Consider the following 27,713-nt stretch of genomic DNA (forward strand, 5'->3'; position numbering starts at 1 on the left):
GCGCTTGCTAAATTCTTGCCCCTGTCCCTTTGCTCGCACTGGTTTCTCCACCTGGGTTGCCCTTTGCCCTCATCTCTGAGTGCCGACACCGCATCTGTCCTCCATGTCACTGGTCAAATGCTCCCTTCTCCATGAATAGTGTTCAACCCTTCCTGTTCGAGCTGGAAGTAATCTCCAAAGCTCCAAAGCATTTTCTACTGCAGGAGCCATCTCCTACCACCCCCACACTAGAGCCCGTCTATGGCAAGAGGGCCCAACAATGGAAAGAGGAAGGGCAGGAGGAGAGAGAGTCTCTCTGGGGTTAACAATTATGACTAGTCACTGTTAAACTCTGTCCAAGATTCCCCAGGGCGTTTTGGTCCCAGCCTCTTCATGTGACAGTCCAAGCACCCTCAAAATCTGGCCTTTTCTTTCTCTTTTTTCCTACGAAGATGTCCCAGGCCAGGTAAACTAAATGACATATGCCAAGATTGTCCACCACTGAGACTTCATATTGCTGTGGCCTCCATATGTAATCTTCTCTTCCCCCATGAGGACCTTCCCTGTTTCTCAAGGATGCCTTCCACTTCACCCCTCCATGTGTTCTTCCTGATCCCACCAGTCAGATATCAGCTCTTCTTCTTTTGAACCACCTCCTATCTCACAGAGCATTTCTAATGCTCCCTCCTCTGTTGCACAGATCTGAGTTTTTATCCTTGCCAGAAGGTAAGAGCACAGAACTTTGGGATTATGATGACTTGTCATTGGACAAGATAGTAAACTTGCACAGCCTCAGTTTCTCTGCCTGGAAAATGGGGATCCCAATACATAACCTCACAGAGTAGTAATGAGATTATTCTGAAGATTAAATGAGATAAACTGGTGCTAGAAACAAGGTTAGCATCACTTCTCTGTGGTGACTCAGCAGCAGCACAGAGCCTGGCATGAAGGAGGTATTCACGAGTGCTGGTGCTTTGCTCAGCTTTGAGTTTGAGGCTCCTGAAGGAAGCAACACTGTCTGAGGTCAGCTGGGAGTCACTGTTTGCAACCATACAAGCTAAGTGGTGTTGCTATGATCTTGTCAACACCTGCGCAAGATGGGTTTGACTATGTAATGGAAGAGGAAACACTGAAAATTCCAGAAGCAGAGAAACAGCATGACTGTGTGGCTGTAGCATCAGATAACCTCAGGCAAGAGTCTTCTCAAGTGCCCATGTTGGGCCCTTGGATAGACCAAGGTCCTTGGAGAGCCTGGGCTTCCTTGTCACCAGGAAGGCCTCACAGACCTGTTAGGCTAGTCTACAGGAGAAGCTCTGATGGGAGATCTCAGAAGATCTCAAAAGATGTGAGTAAGCTGCCTCCCAGTACTCTGTGCTGGTCAGCTCAGGGAACTCTGTTCTCAGAGTCCCATTCTGTAAGAAGAACTTGAAGAAATGCAAGGTTCAGAAGAGGGGGCCAAGCTGTGGGGAGAATAAAAACTCGCCCCTCTGGAAAAATTCACTGATCTAGGTATTGAGTCTGAAGAAAGGAGGTTCATAGAGCATGGGTTCTGGTATCCCATATTCAACAGGCTGTCAAGAAGACACAATTGAGTGAAGTGAGCCAGATGCAAGAGATAGTAGGAAGTGGTGAGAATATACTCAGGTGGCAGAGTATAACTGACTAATGCATTTAGGGATATGGGTCCAGACACTCCAGCTTTTTTAGAGAAAATTTCAGTCTAGGTTTTCTTGTTAAGTCTGACAATTTGTAGTTTTGGTAACTTACTCAAAAATTTTCATAGCTCTGCACCAACCAACACTAGGCAGCCAAACACAACATATCTCTAGAAAATGAGAGGTCCCTGGGGTGCCTGGGTATCTCAGTTCATTAAGCGTCCGACTCTTGATTTTGGCTTAGGTTGTGATCTAAGGGTCATGAGATCAAGCCCCACATTGGACTCTGCACTGAGCGTGGCGCCTGCCTAAGATTCTCTCTCTCCTACTCCTGCAGCCTCTCCCTGCTTGTGCTCTCTCTCTCTTTTTTAAGATTTTATTCATTTAAGAGAGAGAGAGAGGCAGAGAGAGCACAAGCAGGAGGAGAGGCAGAGGGAGAAGCAGACTCCCCGCTGACCTGGGAGCCTGATGCGGGACTCAATCCCAGGACCTGGAGATCATGACCTGAGCCAAAGGCAGATGCTTTTGGCCATCTGAGACACCCAGGTGCCCTCTCTCTAAAAAAAAATTTTGAAATGAAAAAAAAAAAGAGAGAGAGAGAGAGGTCCCTAAGCTGACAGTTTGCAATCTTTGGATGAGGTGATCTCTAGGGTTGCTTTGAGATTGTATCCTATGTTTATAAAATGGTCCACAAATTTGAGGTGATTTGACTCAAATGGTTGACATCATGTGCTTGGGAAACATACCCTGTGACGTCTCTTTAGTGCCCACCATTACTGCTCCCATCCACCAAAGCATAAAGGTTGAAAGCATATTGGGGCCAGAATCAGACAGATCTAGATTCAAATCCCAGCTGTGCCATTTCATAGTTTTGTGACCTTGGCAAGTGATGTAACTTCTGACCTCAGATTCTTCAGCTTGAAATAGCAGCTGAATTGAGTTTACAAAGGTTTTGTTTGCTAACTACTTTAGTCCTGAAACAACCCTTTAAGGTAGGCAAAATTACCATTACCTCCCTTTCACAGATGAGAAGCCTGAGGCAGAAAAAAATTAAGGTTTCACAGCTAGCAAATAGGCAGCTGAGATGTAAACTCAGACAGTCTTTCTTTAGGGTCTTTGCTTTTAGCCCTTTTGCTATACTGGCTGGAACCTGAGGAGTGGGGATGGTAGTAGGAGTGACCCCCAGGATTTTCATGAGACTAAAAAAGAGGATATATGTCAGACGATCAGCCCAATACCTGTGTATACTAACAGTGCAGTAAGAAGTGCCTATGATTATGATTATTACCCATTCCAGTGTTCATCCTCACTGTCTCCTCCTCCTATTCTCTTTGTCCCTATCTGTCTCTCCTTCTCTCTCCTCTGTAGTCTAATTATTATAGTTAGGATTATTTTGACACCCAGCTCCAGACAAACACCTTGTCATTTACCTCCAAACCATAGTTTACTCTGATTCATCTTTCTGTTCCCTGCAGACCCTCCCTAGTCTCTCGCCAACCTATATTGTCTAATCCTTGGGATTATTTATCAGGTAAATCTATCATTAGGTAATGTTTTAATAACAAGTTTCCCATCAGATAGTGGATATTACGTATTCCCTATAACCAGCCATGCTCTATGGTAAATATTACCCTAAAAAGGAAATTCATGACTCAGGACTAACTGAACAGCCAACTGGGAAGCCAGGGAGCTCTCACTTATGAAAATTATTATTGTTTGATTGATTTTTAACCCACCCACTGCCTGAGGGTCCTTTGAGTCATGCTGTACATATGTAGCATGCAAACTGGCAGGGGCTGATTGGGTGGGGATGAAGTCAGGGTTGCTTAATATGCTATATTTGTAATATCTACTTACAAGGGAAAAATTGCCTCTGTTTGATGCAGTTGCCTATAATCAGGAATTTGCTGGCAACCCGCACACACACACACACACACACACACACACACACTGACAGTGAGTTCTGCACCTCACCTGCCCCAGCAGGCCAAGTTCCCGAGTTCCTTTCGTTCATCTCAGGAGGGAGCTATATGGAATGTGCTCAGGTTTGGCAATCCCTCACGCCTAGTCTGGAATCTGGCACTTGCTGTATGACTCCAGAGAGGTAACAAACTCCAAGCCTCAGTTTCCTCCCTCTCGGAGAGATCCTGAGGATTAAATCAAATAAAGTGGCATGTAGTCAAGTGCTCAAAACAGGGCGCTGCTGAGGGGGGCATAAAAGAACACAAGATTTAGGGAAATTCGAATCCAGGACAATAGTGGCTAAGTTTTTGAGATTGTGATTGAGGATATTATAAGGTTCCACACACATTTTAGAATCCTCAGTTGTCTGTTTCATATGGATGGGTCTGGAAACAATGTCTCTCCTACAACCAAATGCCAACAATTCATTGAGGCTACAGTCCTTGAGCACTTGCTGCACACTGGGGACTAGAGCAAATAGGAGCGGGGTCATTTAGAGATGAATGTCCTATTAGCCTTGCCACCACAGAGCTCACAAGGCCCCAGGATTCTCAAAGTCAGGCGCAGTCTCCAGGCCACCTGTCTCAGAGTCACCTGGATTCCTGGACCTCCACCCCAGACTTATTGCATTGCAGTGCCTGAAGGAGGAGCCTTGCATCCGGTATTTTCACAAATTCCTCCGATTAATATTACGTACGAGTTGCACCAGTTAGCAGCGTCCAAGATTTACTGTGCATTGACTCTTCATTCCTTCAACCCACAAGTATTCCTGGAGGGTAGTTCTGTGCCAGGTACCACACTTAGTGCATTATGTGCATTGTTTCATTGAATTCTGTCAGCAGATCTATATGGCAGGTGCTGTTAACTTTACGTTTCTAGTCAGAGAGCAAAAGAAAGTACGCACTGAACATGACTGGGTATGTTAAATAGTATAACAAAGTTACATAAATGTGCCTGCAAATCCCAAAAAGGGAGAAGCCACATCTAATTAAGAGATGTCATTCAAGGAAGACTGTAAAAAGGGCCAGATCAACATCATTCCAGCACAGTTTTGTATCCCTTCAGGGATGGCGAGGTCACTAAGTTACAAAGGAGCCAATTGCTCACAGGCTCCCTAGTACAAAGGTGTGGAAATGTAGATGAGCCACACCACAGAGAGATTCATGGGTCAGTAAGCACTTTGTGCCTTACTCAGAAATAACCGATGAGCTTAACAAATACGCCTTATAGGCACCAAGAAGGAAGTCGTGAATGCATTTTTTCTACTTGATTATGAGGGGATGTGAGGTGTTTTTAAAACAAATTGTCATTCTTCAACTATTTCAAGCCTGTGACATTCATTTTTCTCTAAACAAAACAAAGTCAGTGTGGCATTTGTTGTTGCAGAGCTATGAACATGATGCCTGTCAAGTAGACAGGATTAAAAAGTTAGAAAAAGGGGGCACCTGGGTGGCACAGCGGTTAAGCGTCTGCCTTCGGCTCAGGGCGTGATCCCGGTGTTATGGGATCGAGCACCACATCAGGCTCCTCCGCTATGAGCCTGCTTCTTCCTCTCCCACTCCCCCTGCTTGTGTTCCCTCTCTCGCTGGCTGTCTCTATCTCTGTCGAATAAATAAATAAAATCTTAAAAAAAAAAAAAGTTAGAAAAAGAACCTTCAATGCTGGCAAGGTTGTGGTGAAATGGACATTCTCGGAAACTGCTGTGCTTGGTGGGACCGTAACTTACTACACCCTTTCTGAGAGTTACTGGCAATACATGTGAAGAACTTGAATGAATATTCATACCGTTGAACTTTATAATTCCTACTCTGGGAAACTCTTCTAATGAAATTGCAGGGAGTTGGATATAGATTTATAAATCAGAATGTTGTCCCTCATAGTGTGATTTTTTTTTTAAGGGCATTGAATTAAAAACAGTTTAGGGGTGCCTGGGTGGCTCAGTCGGTTAAGCCTCCAGCTCTTGATTTTGGCTCAGGTCATGATCTCAGGGTCCTGGGATTGAGTCCCCTCCGGGGCTCATGCTCGGTGGGGAGTCTGCTTGGGATTCTCTCTCTCCCTCTGCCTCTGCACTGCCCCCTCTTCACCACACATGCTTGCTCTCTCTCTCTCTCAAATAAATAAATAAATCTTAAAAAAAAAAGTTTAAACATTCGACAGTAGACATCAGTTAGGTAAATTATCACAAATTCACATAATAGATGTGAAATAAAATGGGGGCTCCATCAGGGTAGGAATCTTTATCTCTTTTGTTCACTGTGGTATCCCCAGTGCCTATCATGGCACCCAGCACGTAGCAGACACTCAGCAAATATTTGTTGAATGAGTGTAAGTAACATCATAGTTAGGCATGACTGCTTTGAAATTGCACCTCCCGGCCCTCACTCTAAAGCTATGAGAACTTTGTTCACTATCCTCATTTGCAAAATGAGTGTGAACATAGAACCTTTTTCATAGGATTATGTTGAGGATCGAAGGCCATAATAGACATATAAGGTGGCATTAACAGAGAGGCACTAAATAAATGTTAGCTGCTGTTATTATCCATGGAGTTATAAGGAAACATCCTTATGCTTAGTAAAAACTAGCACCTCAGATATATTCAGTGAGATTGAAAATTTGCAATAGGAAAGTACAGATATAGCATTTATATTTTAAAAATGAGAAGTTTACAAAATGCAGTGATCTCTGGACCATGAGAAACACCATAATTTTCATGAGCAGGGGAACAACATGCCCCTGAGAGACCTGTGGCTAAAGACAAGTTAATGCAGCTATATGTCAGTCTCTCCATTAGAACCCCAGAAGGAATCAAAGCAATTCAGCAGGGTCCGGGAGTGGGATGGAGAATCGTGCTGTAATCAATTATTAGAATGACAAACAGAGGGGCTTTGAGAACTTTATTTACATCAAACCACATGTTTAGTGTTGATTCTTGATCATTGTCTGCTTGCTGATAGGAGGCCCCCAAAATGAAATTTAGCTCTTGGCATACTTCTAGAATTCGTAGAGAACATCTGTGAACTTCAGGGAAAGTTCTGTCATTTGCTATTTCAAGGTTTTCCCTTAAGCACTTCTTTGGCTCTACACAAAGCCCGTGCCCAGACCATTTTTCCAGAACCTGATCTAACAACTTCCACCAGATCTTGCCAGTCTAAAGGTCCTAAAAGGTAACTCATGTTTTCAGAGCAGGCCGTAAAATGTCCTGGGGGCACAGGCAGCCCACAATAATCTGTGGGTAAGAACAGTGACAATTGTTTGGGGTAACGTTGTGCTTTCAGAAACAACAGGCAGACTTCATGTTATGGACTTTTGAGATGTTTCCCAGGCTACCAGACTTAAATACAATCTGGAACCCAAAGAAAGGCCTATGACACAACAACATTTTTGTGATTCCACCCTCGCTGCAATATTGGTAGGCTTGTGATCCAAAGGTGGGCTGTGGAGAGGGAGAATGAGAGAGAAACCAATCCTGTACATAAAATTTAAACATTGACTACCGAAATTAAGGGTGAGAGTCCCCTGGCTGAAAGGACAATTTATACAGTATATTAGGAGGATTTATTAATCACGAAACAATGAGATTTTTTTGTTTGTTTGTTTTACACTGCCCCCCCCCCAAAATCAAGGCAGGGAGATTTGTCGAGGTGGTATGGTAGTTGAAATGCAGATTCGTGGGCTCCAGGCCAAGGCATTCTTGTTCAGTGGCTCTGATGTGAACACAGTTCTTTGCATGTTTTATAATCATCCCAGGTGAAAATACTAATCCAGGAACACTCTGTTTTTAAGAAATAAATCCTCTTTTGTTTGAGAAATTCCTTTAATTGGCTTTTGGGGCTCTGCAAATATAGATGCCAGGGCTCATCTTGGTGAGAGAGGTCAAAAAAAGGATGAGATTTACATGTTTCTATTCCACAACATAGTAGGACTTGAGGGTTTTCCCATTATCAGCCCTTGTCAGAATCTTAGTGTTTGAATTATAGAGAGATAGGAACGTGGCCAGCCCCATGGAAGCAGGCTGCAGCCAAGAGTGAGGAGACAGTGAGTCACTGCCTTCAAGGAGTGGACGATGTATACCACCGACATGCTGCTTGACATTTAGGTTTAATTGTTTGTTCTCTTGCGACGTGACTTCCCTACTTCATCACTAAACCTTTAGTAAAATGCTCTATACAAGATGGCTTTGTGTGGATGGTGCATTGGGGGATGAAGGAGAAAGAAACATGGTGGGATTTTCCAGTGGACCATACTAGAGAGAACTGGAACAACCATAAGGAGCAAAAATGGGAGAGTGAGAAGGGGGTGGGGAATTTCAATGGAGGAGGAATTTGTAGAACAAAGAAGCAGGGGTTCATTGGGCAATCTCCAGAAATTTGAATGATCCTGTCTTTGGAACCCTTGGGAAGACTGCTGGAAGCTCAGGGTTTATGGAATATTATTTACACACAATAAAATACTTTCATTGCACACATACATCACTTATTTTTTAAAAAGGGTTATAGTGTGCCCTGGTGGAGTTTTCTCTGTTACCCTAATTGAGGTTCATTGAGTTTATTTTTCAAGTCTGGAAGTTTTTAACCATTATATTTTCAAAAGTTTCTGTTTCTCCTTGCCCCAGCCTCTCCTTCTGGAATTCTATGTCAGACCATTTCAAGTTGTCCCACAGATCAATATTTTTTCAATCATTTTCATATATATGTGTATATATATATATATATATGTATATTTCATATACATATATATATATTATTTTTGAGAGCTTCTATTACTATGACTCCAAGATCACTAATATTTCTTTCTGCAATATATATTATACACTTCATCTTTCCAGAGGAGTTTTTATTAGCTTATATTACATTTTTTAAATCTCTGGAAGTTTCATTTTGCCTTTTTTTAAAATATCTTTCCATTTCTGTCCTCACTACGTTCATGTTTACCTTTGAATAATTCAGTATAACTTAATAGCTGCTAAAAGTCCTTATCTGTTATTCTATTATTTCTGGGTCTGTTCCTATTGACTGATTTCCCCCCCCACCAAGGATATCACACTTATTTGCCTACTTCTTGGCATGTCTAGCAATTTTTTTTTTTGATACTGAGTATTGTGTTTTATGTTGAGTGTCTGGATTTTGTTGTTATCCTGTAAAGAGAGTTGAGCTTTGTTCTGACAGGCAGATAAGTTACTTGCTGATTAGCTTGTTCTTTTCCAGACTTCTTTTAAAGACTTCGTAGGGCAAGTATAGAGAAGAATGCATCTGTGGCTACTGAATGTCCCAGGGAATCTGTAAGGACCTTCCACTCTTGGGGGATGGAGTCTCCCAATTCTGCAATCTCTGTGAATTTCTCAGTCTACAGTTCCCCAGACATCCATTGCCTGTTCACATAGAGTTTTGCCCTAGGCATACATGGGCTAATATTCAGCAAATACTGAAGTATTCTCCTATGTTGCTCTTCTCTGAAACTCTGCTCCACAGTTTTGAGTCACCTCAACCTCCCAGATTTCTGATCTCTGTCTCCTCAACTTAGTGAGATTGCTGTACTCTGCTTAGGATTCCCTTCCTGCAACAAGACCCAGAATGTGATTCCAGGCAAAGGCCAAGTGTTTATCTCACTTACTTCTTGTTTCTTGGGAATCACAATAGCATACCATCTGTTATTCAATGGCAAACAGTATTTTATAATTTTTCCACGTTTCCTTATTGTTTATGATGGGAGAATATGTGTGAACCCTGTCACTCCATCATGGCTTGAAATGGAAGTTCAGCTATTGTGATTTATTTGTACATTAGAGAAAAGAGTAAACCTCAAGACTGGAAGCAGGAATATTCATATTACAACAAATCAAAACAACATGTATAAAGAGTAATATCTAAAATGTGAAAGGCATCCTAGTCTGCATTAATTGAAGTGTGATGTCTAAGACAAGGAAGGCGATAGTGCCTTTAACCCCACTCTGCATACTATTGGTCTTGCTCATTCTCTTATTTCATAAGCATGTTTTGAGCACCATCTTTGTCATTCTCTATGCTAGGCACTGAGATACCATATTAAATGAGATATAGCTCTTGTCCTTAAGAAACTCATAGATCAGAGAGAAATAGACAACTAACATGGAAATAACAATAGATTATAAGTTATACAGTAGAGATAAGCCCAGGGCTTATGAGAACACAGACAAGTACCTATTCCAACCTGAGTGAAGGTGGGGGTGTCAAGATGGACTGTCTGTAGGAGATAATAGCTTATGAGTAGAGTCTTGATGGATGAGTAAGAATGCATCAGAGGAAGGAAGTAGGAGGGGTTGGGAGTAAAGCATACACATGCAAAAGCCTATTTAATTTCTATGGGAAATTTCAAGTATTTCGGAGTGGCTGAAGTGTCAAGTGGGAAGAAGAGGAGTGGGGTGAGATGAGGCTAAAAAGAGATGTAGGAGCTGAGTAATACAAGGTCTTGTTAAACATTTTAATTTTATTCCAGGAGAACTGGGGAACTACTGAATTGTTTATTCAGGTGACTAACATGGTCTGTTTGTATTTTAGAAAGATATCATGGGGTAGTTCAGGAAATAGGGCTGAATGGGTAAAATAATGATCCACCAGGAAGATGTAGAACTAATGCAAGCCAAAGATAATTTAGGCCTGAGCTGTTATTGGAAATGGGAACTGAGGTGAGTATGTGAATGAGAGATATTTAGAAGGCATTATCAACTGAGTCTGAAGACTGGTTAGATATGGGGATAAAGAAGAGGGAGGAACCATAGATAGCACCTGGGGTTTGACTTGGGTGACTCAAGTTTTTTCTTAAGGGATAGCAGATTTCTTGGTTTCTGTCTAGGTTGACTGTTGTCTTGCCATGTATATGATTCCAGCCTCCTGGTTGCCTGGGCTTATGCACTTCCTCTGGGTGTTTGAGATTACTTTCTGTCTGCTAAGTTTGCCTTCTGTTTCTTGTCTCTTTCAACAGTCAGAATTTGCATGAGCCAATACTCCTGACTGCTCTCCTGATTCTGCCCGGATTACCAAGTCAAGTATCTTCCTGAATCTGTCTCACTCCTATGTGTTTCCTGGACCTTGTACCTCCAGCTTGACAGTTCTGCCATATTTCTTTCTATGCCTCATGGGAAATTGTGATACAGAGCCAACAAAATAATACATGGAGATCAGTACTGGAAAAGACTTAGGACATCGTATGGCACAACACACCAATATTGCAGTTGAAAAACTGAAAACATAGCTTCATAATTTCATCCATACATTCACTAAACATGTGTTGATTTTACTACCCTTCCTGGCAGTTTTTAATAATTATAACTCTCCCATATATAGATGTGTATCTGTAGATTTTTATAGCTTTATTTAACTTTGTATGAGGTAAAAAGGATGGTGATTACCTTGCCTTATGAATATTAGGAGTAAGGGGTAGAAGGCTCAACCCATGAAAATTGGATATAAGTACTGATCAAGAAAGACCAATGGGACCATGGCAGAGACTGATAGTTGTCCCATTGTATGGGTTCTCCTCTCCTTTTTTGGTAATAGATTCAATTTTTAGGTACCTGGCCCATAATAAAAACCTTGTAGTTATGTAGGTATGTCAAAGTCCCAACAGAAAAGAGATGACACATTCAAAATGGGATAAGCCAAGGAGGATTTATTTTAAAAGGGGTGATTTACTAAAATAAGGTGTGGAGGAATTGTAAGTACAGTGCAGTAATCCAGAGCTCATAGCAGCTAGGCTGTTGCCTCCCTTAAGACATAATGGAATGAAGGAAGGGAATAGCTACTAAAGCCTAGAAAAAGAGAGAGTCGAGTAGATTCAATCACTTTTCAAGGGCCAGTCACCCTCAGTTGAGGGACAGAGCCAGCCCAATGCAACTTTGAAGGAAGGGATCCAGAGAAAGAAATGCTTTGATCTCACTCTTCTCTTTTTCTGATTTCCTGCCAGAACCTGTGTTGTCCGAGCTAGAACCATAAAAGCCAGAGATTATACACTCCCATTGATATGGTTTACACAGGCCTGTCTCTCCAGGCAGAGAGCAGATGAAGAGTAGAATGCAGTGGGTCTGGACAGGCAAATGGAAGATAGTTGGCATATGAGAGTTATGTAACTACATTTTGGCCAATGGAATGGGAGCAGAAATAGTGTGTTCAGCTTTGGGGACACACCTTTAAAGGGAGGGGCATGTCTTCCTCCTTCCTATAAATTGGATTGGTGACATGATGATTGGAATTTGAGCAGCCATCTTGTTCCTTGAGACAGAAGGTACATCCTGAGATTGATAATAGTGGGAATCTGGATTCCTGCAGATCAAGCAGCTAGTTCTGGTTGCCTACATTCACTTGAGAGAGATAATCTTGTGTTCTTTTAAAGCTACTGTTATGGGTTTTCTTTCATTTGCAGCTGATGCAAATCTTAACCAATTCAGAGACCAAACAGGAAATTCTTTTGGCATCAGACTGTATTGGTTCTTTTTTCTTTTTTTTTTCTTTCTTTCTTTTTTTTAACCTGTAAGCATCTGAAATGGACTTTGTCTAGTTGAAGCAAAGGGGAAATTTATTGGAAGGATGTTGAGGGTGTCTCAGAGAATCAAAGGAAATGCTGAACTACCAAGATAGGGGAACCCAAGGCAGTTGTGGTATCTCAGAATTCTTTATAGCCTTTCACCCTGGAGGACTGCCACACATGTGACTCACCCCCAACAACTCCAATCTCTTCAGCAATCCATTCCAAATTCATATTTCTTTCAGAGAGAATCTGATTGAGCCAGCTTGGGTCAGGCTCTCAGGTCTCTATTAAGGGTGGGCAGGAAGAGTCACAATACAGTCAGGGCCACTGATTGTCTCCAAGCTTCTTAGAATGATGGGTGCCCTATGTGTCAGACCCAGGAGATGTGATCTAAAGTGAAAAAGGAACTGTTACCAAAATTTATACCAATTCCTAAAGCATTTATATAAGTATAGAGCAATTCCCTAATAAAGTTATAAGCTCTTTTAGGGTGGGTTTCATACTTATTCTGGAAACAACATGGACAATAATAATGTCTGGTCCACAGTAGATACTAAATAAAGGCTCATTTCCTTTCATTCCCCACCTCAATACCTGATGTTATGAGCCTCATTACAGAGCCAGGGATAGGCAACAACTCAAAAACACAATTTTGTGTAAATTCAAAAAATTTTGTAGCTAAATTCACTGAAATTCTCAATATCTACCATGCGCCAGGAACTATGTTGAGTATAAGTGACAGAAAAATATGATTAAATGTTCTTAAGAGTTCATAGTCTGGCAAGGAAGAGAAGCACGTGGACAAATAATAATAATAATGAGTAGCGAGTTATTTGCCATAGCAGAAGTAAGCATCAGATACCTTAGGAGAGAACGGAGAGCAACTGAGTGAGTTGGCAGAGATGATATTTGAGGTGGCTGTATGAGGGTGAGTAGGAATTCTATAGACATAAAATGGAGGAAGAAGATTCTAAGCAAAAGGAAGAGCATATGCAAAACTTCTGAAGCATGAAAATGCTCAGCTGTGTTCAGGAAAAAGCCAAGACCTCCATGTGACTCAACTTCTAGGCACTGACTAGAGACTTATTTATTCCTTCAGCAGTAATTTATCCAGTGCCTCTCTGTGCAGGGTTACCAGGGAGTCAAAGATAAATGAGACTCAAGCCTCACCTTCATTGGGAGAGGCAGACGCAATGGCTGTGATCACATGAGTGCTATAGCAGAGGGAAAGCAAAACCTTATGGTGCTACTGTGACAAGAGAAGGGATGTTATCAAGGGACTTAGGAAGAAAAACCCAGTGCTGTATGCAGGAGTTAGGGCCTTGAATACCATGCTAAAGCTGCTTGGGTTTCTTTATCTTGTTGATCAGGAGACCCTCTGAAGTGTTCCATGCGTATTTGTTAAGTAAAAAGATTCCAGTATGCTGAGGTTGCTTTAAAACTTTCTGACTCAAGAACAATAAATCCCACTTGTTTTATACTTGTGTGTCAGGAACCATGCTAGGGATTTTATATATCTTATCTCACTTGAACTGAGATTGGTCTGCAGGTGGAGAGGGCTATGTACCCAACTTTGGAGGTAGGGAAGGCAGAGAAGAGAGAAATGAACACCTAAGTGTGATGTGGGCATGGTTGGGCAGGTTAATACTATTTTATGGGTAAGAGACAGGGCTTGAAATCTCCCTCCACCTCAGAGAAAGTTTCCTGCTCTAATCAAAATGCCTATGGTTCTTTGGGTATGTATGATAAGTCAAAGCCTAGATTACTCCATCAGAAATATAGACAGCTGCAAACTGCTTAAACTAACAAGGGTCTATATGTATCAAGCAATGACAGGTCCAGGAAAAAGCAGTCCAACATTACCATCAGAGATACAAGTTCTGCCACCGTTCCAAAATGACTGCTGAATCTGCATTTCTTCCATTGCTTGGAATGCAGTTCCACTCCAAGAAGGAAGAAGCAGAGAAGAAAGACTTTTCCTAAAAAGGTTTAACTTTCTAATTCAGGACCAGATATGCTTTCTAGAGACTTCTACATTTCATTGGTCAGAACTGTGTCATCTGGCCACTCTCAAGTGCAAGGGAGGCTGGGAAATGGAACATTTTTAACAGAATGTATTTGCTTTCCCCCTGAATCCCAAATTAGGGTTGAGTCACTAAGGAAGAGGCAAATAGGTAGCAAGTAGGCAGCATATATAACCTCGCTCCATTTTTCCAACAGCTCTGTAGGGTAGATAATGTTATCCATAATCTACATATGGGAAAATGGAGTCAGAGAGGAAAGTAAGTTAGCCAATCTCCCCAAATAATGAGTTATGCAATAAAGTTTTTAAAACAAGTCTTTTTCTAAAAGTAAAATTTTTTGTTTTTCTGATACCATCCAGTCTCCCTTAGCTGTGTGACCTTGAGCAAGTCATTAATCTCCCTGAGTCTCAGTTCCAAGGTATATGAAATGAGGATAATCACCCCTGGCTCAACGGTTCTTAATGCATCAAGTTAGATGGTGAATGCAAAAGGGTTGGAAAGGATGATATCTATGGGACCCTGATTATTATCCATATCCCTTCTGCCAAAGTGTCTCTTCTACAGTTAACAAGCAGAATCTTTGAGGAGCACAGCTCCAAGGTCGGTATTTGAGCTTAGCACCAGTAAAATCTCTTGACTGGCATTTCCTATTTGGGCCCCATCACAGTTTCCCAGGAATTTCCACTGGCTGGGTTTCCTTTGTCCACTCCAAGAGCTGCCTATGCAGATGAGTTATGAGTCACATTCCACAGCAGGTCAGATGAAAGCAACGTGCAAACCATCCATCCTGGCTTCCTCGCCTTCTTCGCCCGTGGCTGCTCCCCAGCTAGAGTTAAATGTGGGCTACTCCTCAGACTGTGCTTCTTCTGGTGCCCCACCCCAAGAAGGAATAACCATCTGAGCACCGAGGGAGACGTTCCAGCTACAGACCCACAATACTCCACCTGTTCCATGCCTCTAGGTTTGGGCCCTTGTGCACCTCTGCCTGGAAAGCTTTGCCTTCATTGTTTCCCCTAGAGCGCTCCTATTCCCTGGTCAAGGCTCAGTCTGAATCTTAGACCCTCTTCTCCTGTAAGATCTTCCCCTGTGCTTCTAGGCAGATGTCTTGTTTCACATTTTTGTCTCTTAATAACATGGGGCTTTGTCCATACTTTTATTATAGTGTAACACATGGTATACCCACACTGAACTAAAACTCATCATGAGTCTGACTTTGCTGTCACTGGATACCGGAACTTTTAAAAAGAACAGATAGAATAATATTGATAACAAAAAAAAATACATGTTCATTGCACCGAAGGAGGAAAGAAAGGAAGGAAGGAAGGGAGTAAGTCACAGATATAAATGGGAAAAAAAGGTCCCATCCAACCCTTCCCTTCCCATTCCTATCCCTTATAATCACTTAGTTATGTGTCTGGTATGGCACAGACATGGACCAATCAGAACAAAGAGCTGGAGCAGACTGCTAAAGTCCTCCTGTGGAGACAAGGGTTCATGTGTTGGTTGCCAGAATCTGGCCATCTTTCCATTTCAACATATATGGACCCATTGAATTTGTTGTCATCACTCCCTAACCATTGTATGAATATACCATAATTTTTAAACCATTTCCCTACTTTAGAAACTTCTAGTTTTTTGTGGGGTTTTTTTTTTTTCCTATTACAAATGGGACTAGAATAAACACACTTGAAAATATATTTGCAAACACATGTGCAGGTATTTCTGTGATAGATTCCTAGAAATGGAATTTTGGTGAAGACTACAAAGTTATACTCCCACTAACTGGGTATATCATACCTATTTCCTCAGGGCCTCATGAACCTGGATATTGTTGATCTTTGTAACTTTTATAAACCTTGAATAATATGCAGTTGAGCACCTTTCTGTATGTTTATAGGTTTTTCTTTTGTGCCATGACTACCAGAATCTGAACTGCAATGAGTTCTCCTCAGTCCTAAAATCCATTTCTACAAAGACCCCAGGAAGTTTCAACTCAAGACTGTGATACTGACACAAGAATTTGTTGAGAATGACTGCTTTCTTTTGACATTTATTTGGCATCGCGGTGTTTGACAACCATATATACCATGCACTGAAGTTCTGAGGGCAACTTCCAGCAAAATTAAGCATCTATTAAGGGTCTTTCATTTGTGTGACTAATGGAAGAGTTTTGTGTGGGTTTTGGGGGTTTTTTTTGTTTTGTTTTTGGTTGTCTCATCTGTACTGCTCTTGTCTTTGCTTTGTCCCAGTCTGTCTGAGTCCCTTCCGTGTGAGATGATGTCTAGCTCTGCAACATTCTGACCTAGGAAGTCACCTTCTCAATTCAGAGTCCTTGGTATTAAATACTTGTAGCCTATTATCTTTGCATGATGAGTCAATTTCCTCTCATTTCAAATTCAAGAACACCTACTCTGTGCTAAACTTTGGGAATACAAAATTGGATAATACCCAGTCACTATTTCAGGGGAACCTGAAGGCCAGTAGAGATGAAAGTCATATAAGGGGAATTATCATAGTCATACAGTCAAGTCAAGAAAGAGTGAAGCTCAGGGTGTTCTGGGAGACAGGACAGTTCTCCCACCTACCAGTGATGAGATCTTGGGTAGGTAATGTAAACTCTGTTGCCTCAGTTTCTGTAAAATGCAGAACACAGTAACACTTACTTTATAGGATTGTTCTGAGGACTAGATGAGTAAATTCAAGTAATTCAGAGCCTGTCATGTAGTAAGTGATCAATAAGTGTTAGTTTTTAGTGTTAGTATTATCACTGTTTTTTTTTAATTACTATTAATAATATTGTAATGACAGAACAAAAGGGATGTTCTGCCCCAATCTTGGGGCTACTGGAGAAGGTGATGGCAGAATTGAGTTTTGAAAAGCAGAAAAAGTGGGTAGAGCTTTGATCTGGAGATGAAACACCCCATTCTCATCATGTGTTGATCTGTGACAATGGGATGGACATTTAACCCCCATCACCTCATTTACAAACGAAGATGCTCAGGCACAGAGATGTTACACAACTTGCACAAGGTTACACAGCTCGTGACACATTGTATTTATATTCCCTCTATTTCATAGATAAGAAAAGTGAAGCTCAGAGTGGTGGTAGAGCCAAGATTTAAATCCACGTCTCTCAAACTCCTAAGCCCATCTTCTTCCCACTATGTTATGTTGCCATCAAGGGAATATATGAGTTTTGTTTCTTTGGGACTTTTGAACAAGACTTTGGGCATCTTTATACTTTGGTTTTCTTATTCCTAACTTGGGCATCTCTATACCTCTCCTCTTTGCCCCTCTTCCAGCCTCCAGAAGAGGCTATGACAATGAGTAGGCTTCCTAGGCAATATGCCTTGATTTCCCTGAAGAAAGGCAGCAAGGAAATGTGAAGTATGGCGATGGTGGCCTTTTCAAGGGTGGGTGATGAATGGAGACTTCCTGACATTTCAAGTGACAACATCTGAAAGGAAGTGGAATTTTCCTGAAGCAGAGGCAGGAGTTCTCTGTCACAAGCTATTGATTTGGGGTGCACGTCTCACATTTAATCCAGTGATTAATTTGGAGGGAGGCAGCATGCATGCTGGGCTTTCATTTAGTGAGTTTAAAAGCATACGGCTTCTGATTTATTTTGTCTTCATTTGTGCAGGGCTGTTTTATTGCTAAGGGTTGAATGACAGGCTTCCTGGCAGGCTATAAAGACAGGTAAAATTTAAATAAGGAACATAAAATCTTTCAAGGCACTCTATTTATCTTCTGTAATTTATTAATCACACCTACTGAAATCTGGTTGACCCTCTGGGAACGGTTCAGTAAAGGAAAACTATTCAGTGTGCTCAACTTGCCAATACCTTGCTTTTTTTTTATTTGAGAGAGAGAGAGAGAGCATGAGCAGGAGGGGCAGAGGGAGATGAAGAGAGAATCTCAAGTAGACTCTGCACTCACTGAGTGCAGAACCCAGTGCAGGGCTCGGTCTCACAACCCAAGATCACGACCCAAGATCAAGACCTGAGCTGAAACCAAGGGTTGGACCCTCAACCAACTGTGCCACCCACACATCCCTTTTATTTTGCTTTGTAAGTGAGAAAACTAAGGATCCCAAGTAGGAAGTGACTTGCCTAAGACATGCTACCCTGCAAACTCAGGACCACGAAAACATGAAGAGTATGTGTAGAGCTCCAAAACTATTCCTGAAATGTTCAAAGTATTTTCACAACAAATTGATGAATTAACATAAGTATTCCCTTTCCTGCAACTCTTCAATACCACCCCTCCCCCACACCTGCTATTGCCTTAAAGACAAACTTCAAGGCAAGGCTTACAAAATCCTTTAAAATTTAGCCTCTGCTTATCCAGCAAACTCCATCTCTTGTCATCCTGACCCACCCCCATCCTTGAACCCATTCTTATAGAATATCTTTATCTTTTCCCAAATGGGATATGCTTTTTCTTACTGTTGGGTCAAGGCATATGCTATTCATCTGCCTGGAATGTATTTCTCTGAATGGATGGATGGTAGGATGGATGGATGGATGGATGGATGGATGGATGGATGGATGGATGGACAATCTAGAACCTGGGTTTATAGTTCATTGCATTAGAAGCCATTGCCTCTGGAGTTAGTGCTCATCCATCAATTCAACTACCTTTGACCCACAACAGTTTTAGTTTCTCCAGTACTACTTTATCATTTGGCTGAGACTCTCTAACTATTAGGCCTGAAATATCTTCACTTATTTCAGGAAGTTGCCATACTTCTCTTGGCACAAATCTCCCTCCTTAAAAACCCAAGAAACTCTCCTTATTTCGTGTGTTAATAAGCATCAAATCTCCCTCATCTATATGCATATGAATTCCAAGAAATCAAATAAAAATTTAATTGTGAGATCCAGAATTTAAAAAATTAATATTATGTAAATGAGCCTTATTACCTCCAAGGTATGGTACAAACTCTAAAGCAGTCATTTTGAGAAGGGTTTGGGGCCATGCAGGAAGTAATATAAATGTGATGGGCTGCTCAGGAGCAACTAGCAATCACAGGACCAGAGGCAGGGGTGAGCATGGAAAATGTCCCTTCGACTGTTATTGGCATCATGGAAAAGACAGAAACCTAAAATTCATGGGAACTACAGAAAGGAATATTCTCAGTATAATTTCTAATTCCTATCCAAGCAATTTGCCCTATTGAGCCTTTGAGGAGGATAAAGATCTTCCTTGTACTTGGTGGACTGGACACTAAATGTTGTGGTCATATCAGAGCCACAGGCACAAGAGAACTTGGAAAAGAACATGGGCCCCCAGTGGGTGAATCTGGCTCTTTTCCTGGGGACCCAGAGGAAGAAAGGGCCATGCATTAATGTTCAGCCACAAGCTTCATCTTTGGGGTCTTACACACTTGTGAATGATGTCTCCCATAGGAGTTAGGCATAGAGCAGGGACTTCAAAGGAGAGAAGATGGGGAAGGCATTTCAGGTGGGGAAACAGTGGGGCAAAGGTACAGAGGTAGTAGGCTCCTGTTTCATTTGTAGGGCTTACAGTCTATGGGAGTGGGAAGGCATTCAGCTATGGGGGTCACATCTAGCTGATCACTTAGAAGCTGGGTGGTTTCTCTGAGCTTCGATTTACTCACTCATGGACTGGATTTATGTTACCTCACAGGGAAGACAATTGGGTTCTAGTTAAAAAGAGTCAGGAATGGTTGCTAAAAGAGGTGTGTAAGCAGGCGTAACCAAGTCCTTGATATCAACAGTCTTGTTGGCAGGATGACCTGTGAAGATCCCTCCATGACCAAGATTCTGGGATCCCATGAGTCACAGATGCAGGCCCTGGTTCTAATGTTACTACTCACACACCGGCCTCATTCAAACACTCAGTCACATTGTCAATGGCCCACTGTGCTCTGAGCACTGTGCTTGGTGTGGTCAGACCTGAGAGACTGTTAGACTGAGTGATACCTGAATCACTCCAGTTTCAACAGCCTCTGAACCCTTTCCCTAGGAATCAAGAAGGTGCCACCACACCGTTAAAATTACATCACTACAAAGACAGGACGGTTAAAACCACGTATGCCAATTTGGGACATCGCCAAGCGGATGGGTTGCGAGGTCTGGGGAAAGAGCACAGACCTCACTGCTGAGGCAAGCACACAGTGACTTCCTTGTACATTTTGGTCTGTAGGGAATCAAGGCTCCTAAATTCTATAAGAGGATATTGAATCTAAGTTTCAAAAAGAGTTAATGCACCTTTCACCTTCCACGCCTTTGAGCTGCGGTCACCTCCTCTTCCTGGGACGCCTTCATAGCCCCTTCCAGGTACCTAATGCTGCACAGCACAGCACCTGGAGATGGAGTGGCTGAAACCACGAGAATATTTCTTTTACTCACAAATCTGCAGCGTAGCCTGGCTGAGCGGGAACAGCTCCTCTTCTACTCGGTGTCAGCTCGGGAGGCTCCCAGGCTGGGGGTTAGAATTTTCCAAAGGTGGGCTCCTTCGGCCTCTCCCTCTACAGCTTCTCTATGGACACCACATGGTGTCAATAGCACGGCAGCTTCAGGGAAGCCAGACTTCTTACAGGTCAGCTCAGGGCTTCTGAGGCATATGTCCCACGAGAGAAAGAGCCAAGAAGAAGCTGTATGGCCTGGTGGTGTCCTAGCCTCGGACATCACAGGCGTCATTTCTGCCACACCCTCTGGGTGGAAGCAGTCACAGCCCCCCACCAAAAGTCAAGAGCAGAGAACACAGAGCCCCACTTCTATGAGGCCTGTCATTCCCATTGTTAGAAGAGGGGATGGGATGAGACTTAGACCTTGATGAGTCTCTTTGGAAACTATTTTCTGCACCCACTCTTTCTATCTGAAAAACTCTTCTCATGCTCAAGACCCAGCTCAAATATCACCTCCTTCTTAAATCCTCTCCAGCTCTCCCAGAGCTAGTTACCTCCTTCATGGGGCCCAACAGAACTTTGTAATCTCTGCTTTCCAAGCACTTAGCTCCTGAAATGATATTTCTCTGACTCTCTTGGTTACTGTGAACTGTGAGCTCTTCAAGGTCTGGGGCTATAATATGTATTTCTATATCCCTAGCTTTCCACACTGGGGAGCTTTTTAGGAAACGAATGTTACTACAGGCTAGCCTAGGGTTCCTCATACAACCTGAACTACCTGCATCAGAATGCCTAAGCACTCGTTAAAAATGCACCCTCCTGGCTAAGCATCAAACCTCCTGCATCGACTCCTGGGGCTGCGGCCTGAGAAGGTGCATTTTAATAAACTCCCAGATGATTCCAATGTGTAGTAACCTTCTCAAGCTACCATACCCACAGTACCTAGTACAGTACCTGGCACATAGTTGCTACTCAATAAATACCTGTTGAATGAATAAATGAGTGAGTGAATGAATAAATATTTTTAGAACTGGGCTGGGCACACAAGAGTCCGTTTGCTCTGTTGGCTGATGGGACATCCACTTCTGGCTCCAGAGTCAGATAAGCAGACGTTCCTCCTGATTAGGCCCAGGTGGGACTCAATGCCGCGTTTCCCCTTAAGTGGGCCGGCCCCTGGAGAAGGTGGCTGGGACAGAAGAAGAGAGGGAATCTTGGTAGTCATAAAGTCGGTGCATTATCTCACCCTCTACCAGAAGGCTCCTTTACCGTCCCCACCTCCCCCTCGTCTCCCCACCCCCAAGCATCCTGTCACATCCCAGATCAGAACCATTCTGGAAGCAGTATTTGCTAGTTTGACATTTCAAAATAGCATCAAGGAGGCTAAAGATAGCTAGGTTACAAGGGAGGTTAAACAGCTTGCCAACTGACGCTGAGCGAATTCGGTCTTCTCCATGTTGGTCCAAAGAGTCCTGTGATGTCTTTTCTCTATTCAGAGGGTTAGAAGTATTGGAGGAACAGCAGAGGGTGTTGATCCAAGAGCAAAGGGCACAGCCTCAGTCTGAATTCAGTGAGTCGTAGGGGAGTGTGTGTGCGTCAGGGGTCTCAGAGCTCTGTTTTCTCTTGTTCTCTGAGGCAAAAACCTGGCTCCGTCAAACTCTGCTTTCTGGGCTCCTGCGGTCCCTGTGCCCACCTGTGCATCTGGTTCCCCTCCGACAAACACGGCCAGGAACCATTCGAGTTGAGGAAACAGTTTGTCAATCTGAAATCGTGAAATTTTTCAAATGTCACTAGCCCTTCAGTTCCTTTTGCTTCTTCCCACCTCAGCCTACTTAAACTCCATGTTCCAAAGTCGGGACTGTGTGACTGCAGATGTGGGAAGTAGGGGCTGGAGCCTGGTGACTATGGGGGGGATCAAGCCTCTACTGAGAGCCCAGGGTAGACAATAAGAACCCTTAGGGCCATGGACCGTTTACTGCCGGCCAAGCGCTCTGCTAAGCTGCTTACACATTTGACCTCAGTGTTCTCACAACAGTCTTCCTCTGCATTAGGTAATATTACCTCCACCTGACAGAGGAGGCACTGAGCGTCCGAGAGGCTAAGCAATTTGTGCTGGGTGCCACAGGTGGCAAGTCGCAGGGCTGGGATTCTAGCCCAGGTGGGCCGGCACACAGCCGGCTTTCCTCCGGACCGTGTTCTATCACTGTCGCCGCCCTTTACAGAGGTAGACAGGGAACATCCTCCCCTGCATGCCCTGACTTGAACCCATCCCATGCCTCAACCCGGCCTCAGCGAGGGGACCGGGGGCCCCCTGAGATGGGCCAGCAACGATGTGGAGCCCAAGGGGTGGGCACTTGCGGTCCGTGACTCAGCAGTTCGGGCCGCCTGTCTGACCTTTTCCCATGTCACAGTTAGCTAATGAAAGGGTTATCCCTGCTCGCATCCCGCAGCCCCAGGGTAAGTGGCAACCTGAGTCACCAGGGACAGATTGAATGTCAGAGTTGAAGTGAGTCTCTCTGCCTCACCCTCCCTGAATGTGACTGCAGCTGCCCATTCAGTGGTGACAGTGCTGTCGCAGCCAGAACATGCTGGCAGAGGGGCAGTCAGGGATCCTGAGGGGACGGGATGCTGGTCATCTGGCTAAGAAGGGGGGGTGGGGAAGGCGGCCCAATTATGTCTGGCTTTGGGGCCAAGCTCTATAATAGGATTCAGGTGCTTCCAAAGGCCCCCTGCCTGTTCTGAGCAAATTCAGTTAAGAGCAGGGGGAGGTTGCGTTAATGGCTTCCACATTGGCGGCCTTGTGCCACAGAGCCTTTCAAGCAAGGAGGAGGCAAGGAGTCTGACCTGGCCTCAGAAGAGAGCCCTGCTCGGTGGAACAAAAACGCATCAGTGAAGTGCCTCTTATGGGAGTGAGGGTCTTACTGGGCCGGACGCTGAAAGATGATGATAAACAAGTAAATGGACACATCCTGCCTGGAGCTTACAGCTGGTGAGAAGGACTGAAAACGCACCAGAAAATTACAACCCAGGGTGAAGAAGGCTGTGAGTGCTGTCGGAGCCCAGAGGAGGCCACCTGCCTGAGATGCGGGGGTTGGGGGAAAGGACTGGTTCCCTGTGTTAGTGCCCGGGACCTGCAGCTGTGGAGGGGATCTGCAGGGAGCTGAGGGTGTCAGGAGCAGGGAGAAGAGCACAGGGGAGGCGCCTGCGGGGTACAAAGGCACGAGGGGTAAAGGGATAAGATAGGACAGTTGAGCACTTGGAAAAACTTCAGATCTTGAAATCCATCAAGAAGGGCAGTTGAAGAATTATAAAAAGGCCAGAGATCTAGAATCACCAGTCCGGCTTCTGAGTACAGCCGGGACAGGACAAGATACACGCGGGGACACCCGTTAGGAGGCTGTAGCTGTGAGTTGGGGCAATGACTGTGGTGCTCTTGACTAGGGTGAGGGCCAAGGGCATGGAGAGGAAGGGAGCGTAAAGCTAGCTACAAGGCCAAGTCAAGGAATGATACGGTCTTTGCCTTCAAGGAGAAAACAATTTTAGTTGAAAAAATATTTTCTCCCTTAATTCATCCCAGTCTTATGTGACTGGAAGGGAGGTGAGTGGTCACTTGGTTCACTCTCCCCCTGCAAGAAGTCCAGTGGTTTCCAACCTGGGTTTGAATTTCTTCAGTGTAGGGGGGCCGCGGGGAAACGTTAGGCTGCAGGGGAAGAATCTTGGTGGGCAGGCGATCTGGACTCAAGCTTTCTTGAAGTTTCAGAAACCCCCGAGCCTGAGAGTGTGTGTCCTGCCTGCAGGGCCCATGGTGGCAGACAGCGTGGCAGCTCGAGGCTACAGCTTTTCTGCCAGCTGTGATAACACAGGCTGCCGACCTCACCAGGCAGAGCCCCCCAGGAGGGGGGCCATGCAGGCTGGCAGGGAGCTGGGAGCACCTTTCTGCCAACAGACCCACCCACAAGTGCTTGCTGAGTGACTGCCCCGTGCCCAGCCTTGTTCCTGGAAACTGCTGTGATAACACTCTGGGTGAGAGCCAACACTCACTGACCTTTTGCATGGGCAGAATCCACAGGAAAAGGTCGTTCTTTTTGGAGGCTGTTGAAAATTTAATGACAGCAATTCCTTGGGCTTGTAAAACTCCTTTAACGTTCTCTAAGCACAGACAACATCTTCTCTTACACGAGCAAGCCGTGCTTAACAGCGCTAGAGAGATCCCAGATCCCAGAGCCCCGGTGACCTGGGTTCAAATCCTCACCCCGCCCCTTGGGACTGTGTGGCCGTGGTCCTTGCTTTCCCTCTCTGAGCTTCCTCCTCTGTGAAATAGGGATAATACACTTATTTTGAAAGCTTGATAGTGCCTCGCCCGGCGCTCAGTAAAGGTTAGTGTCCTTCCCTTACTTCTCTCCCATCCCTATATCCACAACAAGGCCATAGCTAAGGTTGTAGAACTAGAAGAAGAGATGCCCGGCATATGGTGTCTTAGTCAGCTCTGGCTACTGTAACAAAATATCATAGACTAGATGGTTTATAAAAAGAGGCATTTTCCCCCTCATGGTTCTGGAGGCTGGGAGTCTCAGATCAGGGTGTGTGCATGGTCAGTCCTGCTGAGGGCCCTCTTCAAGGCTCACAAATGGCCACCATCGCTGGGTTCTCACAAGGCAGAGGGAGGAAGCTCTGATGTCTCTTCTTTTTATAAGATCACTAATCCCATCGTGGGGGCTCCAGCCTCATGACCTCATCTCAACTTAATTACCTCCAAAATCCCTGCCTCCTGCTGCTGTTACATAGAGGGTTAGGGTTTCAACAGATGAATCCGGGGGGACACAAACATCAGTCCAGAAAGGTGAGTGCTTCAAGTGGATGGCTGCTTAGGTAGCGAGGGGGTTGCCATGCTCAGAGAAGGGCACAGGCAAACAGTGAGAAAGGGACAGGTGCATCCATGGTCGCGGGGGACCCAAATGCTGGAGGACCTTGAAACCCGTGGGTGAAGTCCTCCGAATTAATTCAGTAGGACTGAATTAATCCCTCATGAATTAATCCCTCAGTAGGACTGAATTGATCCCTCATGAGCTATCGAGGGATCAGAGGCCGAGGAGAGGAGAGGTAGCAGGTTGGGTCTGAAGCAGAGCTATGGGCTGGCGTGAGCTAGGAAGTACCTGAATCAGAGAGACACATAGGAAGACGGGCAAGGGGTGGGGGAGCCTCTGACCAAGAAAGAGCACCGGCACTGAATGGAAAGCAGAAGCTGCAAAACCCATTTCAAAGGAAAACTGGAGAGGGGGCCAAGCCAGGGGGTAGGGGAGAGGGCTGAACAGAGACCAAAGAATTCATGGCATGTGGGAGTCTCTGAGTCATTCATTCAACTACTATTTGTTGAACCCCTCCCTGTATATGCCTGGGCACTGAGGAAAAGACCCAGTCCTTGCTGCCAGTAAGAAAGACAGAAATATTAATAAAAGTCGAAGTTTACAGAGCAGCTCTTGTGCTCCAGCCCCTGTTGTGTCTAACGTGACTCCCCTCAATCAGAAGCCGGCCAGGGAGGTCTCTCTATGATCACTACTCAACAGATGAGGAAACCGAAGCCCCGAGAGGGTCATCTCCAAAGCCGTTCCACTCCTCTTCCTCACCTCCCTCTTCTTCATGGCAGCCTTGCCTTCAGCCTGGCCTTGGAGGATAATGAGAACCAGCTTGGAGCCAAACTGGGTCCGAATGCTGGCCGTACTGCTCACCGCTGCAGGGGCGGTTTGTATGGTCTCTCGGGCTCAGTTTTCACATATATAAAATGGTTATATAGTATTACTCAACTTGAAGGGGGACTGTAAGGCTTAGATGAGTAATTTTCAATCTCTTACGTAATTGTTTTAATTTCTTCATAGCACTACGGAGAACACTGTGGGGTTTATAATATTATTTCTAGTGGACAGTGCTCAGCCCTTCCTGAACAGCATCTGGGTCACTGGCTACTTAATAAATCGTGGCCTGAATGCATGCATTTTCTTGACTAAATGAGCATCTAGCACGAAGGTGAAAGTAGGTAAATACTGGTTTCTCTCAGCTGGGTAACACCCATAGGTTACGGCTGTCTGCATTAGGTTAATAAACTAATTTTGGCTGAGGGGTTAACAGGTGATAACTGTTTAAAGAATGGCGATGAGGTGAAACAGAACCAGGCCCAGTCAGCTCCCTGCCGGACAGACGCAGCCCTCTGACTGCCCAGAGCCCAGGATGCATGTGCAAGGTACGCCGTGGGCACTTGGTCACTTGGTTAAAACACTGAAAGGGAATGAAAAAGTCAAGTAGGGTGGAAAGAACAAATCAACAAATCTGGCAGGGGTGAGACACGGGGAGGGCGGGCTCCAGACCGAGGGGCAGGGCAGAAGGGGACTGACGTTGCTGGCTGGGTCTGGGAGGCCGGGCGCCCCAGGAGGGGTGGGAAGGGCAGAGCGCGCAGAGCACAGCCTCCTCCCTCCGCCCGCGCCTGCAGACCCAGGGCAGCCAACAGTGGGACGTGGCTGGAGGAAGGTCACGGCCTCCTGGGCCTCCTTGCCGCGGGGACTTTCCTGGGGTGGGGCTGGGAGGACCTGGGAGCTCTGGCCTTTAGCCTCCTGGGTCGTACTGGGGGTGGGACCACCCCGCAGGCCTCTGATGCAGGCAAGCCACCCACTGTTAGCCTGCCCACGGGGACTGGTGCTCTCACCTGACCTTTTAAGTCTTCAAGGCTCTAACAAAGTTCCCCCCGCCCTTTTCACTAGCCCGGGGATTCTCACACTTGAGTGCATCAGTGTTAATTAATTTGTTAATTTAATAAATAAAGTCAATGATTTAACCATTATTAAAAACCATTGCTATCCTCCCTCCACTGTTTCTGATCCAGTGGGTTTAGGGTATGGCCTGAGACTATGAATTTCTAATAATCTCCCGGGTGATGCTGATGCTTCTGGTCCAGGGACCATTCCTTGAGAATCATTGCCCTGTCTCCCTTTGACTTAATCCACTAAGTACCTTGTTCAGCCTCCAAAGGACCCTGGAATCCTTGACAGCAGGAGAAACTGGGGGAGGGGGACCTGAATTTGGGCAAAGCCAGGAGGGAATCTGGGAGTCCCAACACCCAGTCCGAGGATGGGGGCGGGGCATGCTTTCTGCAGCATCAGCTGCTGCCTGTAGTCTCTTGGGGGCTTGTGTGAGGGCTCCAGCACAGGGCAGAACCCTGGGAAGTAAAAG

The 27,713-nt window shown here is 44.6% G+C and overlaps 1 long non-coding RNA gene across 3 annotated transcripts in view; it reads left to right on the forward strand.

The window, feature by feature from the left end:
- LOC123795375 (uncharacterized) overlaps window positions 1-27,713 on the forward strand; it is a 318,410-nt gene that overhangs the window by 192,366 nt on the left and 98,331 nt on the right. The window contains exon 7 of one of the 3 annotated variants that reach the window (XR_015726249.1): window positions 10,557-13,413. The exons of the other annotated variants lie outside the window; for them this stretch is intronic. This is a non-coding gene — a long non-coding RNA (uncharacterized LOC123795375). Of the gene's footprint in view, window positions 1-10,556; window positions 13,414-27,713 lie in introns of those variants that run through there. 3 annotated transcript variants of the gene reach the window in all.

The sequence above is a fragment of the Ursus americanus genome, chromosome 12 (assembly GCF_024610735.1).
Source record: "Ursus americanus isolate L20-20 chromosome 12, mUrsAme1.1.p, whole genome shotgun sequence".
Lineage (NCBI taxonomy): Eukaryota > Metazoa > Chordata > Mammalia > Carnivora > Ursidae > Ursus > Ursus americanus.